Below are 1360 nucleotides of genomic sequence, written 5' to 3'. Positions count from 1 at the left end.
AGCCTTCACTGTGGAAGACACTAGCAGTATGGTGGATTCAAGGTGTCGGGTATCATGAAATGCGTGAAGTTACCATAAATAGAGAGAAGGTTCTTGGGGAAATGAAAGGTCTGAAGGTAGACAAGTCAGCTGGATCCAATGGTGTACACCTCCCAAGTTCTGAAAGAGGTGGCTGAAGAGATCATGGAGGCATTAGTATTGATCTTTCAAGAATCACTAGATTCTGGAAGGTCTGGAAGACTGGAAAATTGCAAATGTCACTCCATTCTTTAAGGAAGGAAACTACAGGCCAGTTAGTCTGACTTCAACGGTTGGGAAAATGTTGGAGTTGATTATTAAGGAAGAGGTGTCAGGGTACTTGGAGGCACATGATAAAATAGGCTGCAGTCAGCATTGTTTCTTCAAGGGAAAATCTTGCCTGACAAATCTGTTGGAATTCTTTGAAGAAATAACAAGCAGGATGGACAAAGGAGAATCGGTTGATGTTGTGCACTTGGATTTTCAAAAAGCCTTGGACAAAGTGCCACACATGAGGCTACTTAACAAGCTCCAAGCCCATGGTATTACAGGAGAGATTCTAGCATGGATAAAGCAGTGGCTGATTAGCAGGAGGCAAAGAGTGGGAATAAAGGGGGCCATTTCTGGCTGGCTGCTGGTGACTAGTGGTGTTTTCACAGGGATCTGTGTTGGAACAGATTCTTTTTACATTGTATGTCAACAATTTGGATGATGGACTTTATGGCTTTGTTGCAAAGTTTGCTGACTATATGATAGGTGGAGGGGTAGGCAGTTTTGAACAAGTAGAGAGCCTACAGAAGCACTTGGGATTAGGAGAACGGGCAAAGAAATGGCAGATGGAATAAGGTGTTGGGAAGTATATGGCCATGCACTTTGGTAGAAGAAATGAAAGGGTTGACTATTTTCTAAATGGAGAGAAAATACTGTACAAAAAACTGAGGTGCAAAAGAACTTGGGAGTCCTTGTGCAGGATTCCCTAAAGGTTAAGTTGCAGGTTGAGTCCGTGGCGAGGAAGACAAATGCATTGTTAGCATTCATTTCAACAGAACTAGAATACAAAAGCAAGGATGTAATGTTGAGACTTTATAAAGCACCGGTGAGGCCTCACTTGGAGAATTGTGAGCAGTTTTGGGTTCCTTATCTTAGAAAGGATGTGCTGAAACTGGAGAGGGTTCAAAGGAGGTTCCCGAATATGATTCCAGGATTGAATGGCTTGTCATATGAAGAGCATTTGATGGCTCTGGGTCAGGATTCGGTGGAATTCAATAGAATGAGGGGTGACCTCATTGAAACCCATTGAATGGTGCAGCGCCTTGATAGAGTGGATGTGGAGAGAATGTTT

This window comes from Hemitrygon akajei, chromosome 11 (assembly GCF_048418815.1).
Source record: "Hemitrygon akajei chromosome 11, sHemAka1.3, whole genome shotgun sequence".
Lineage (NCBI taxonomy): Eukaryota > Metazoa > Chordata > Chondrichthyes > Myliobatiformes > Dasyatidae > Hemitrygon > Hemitrygon akajei.
This window is presented reverse-complemented; position numbering follows the sequence as displayed.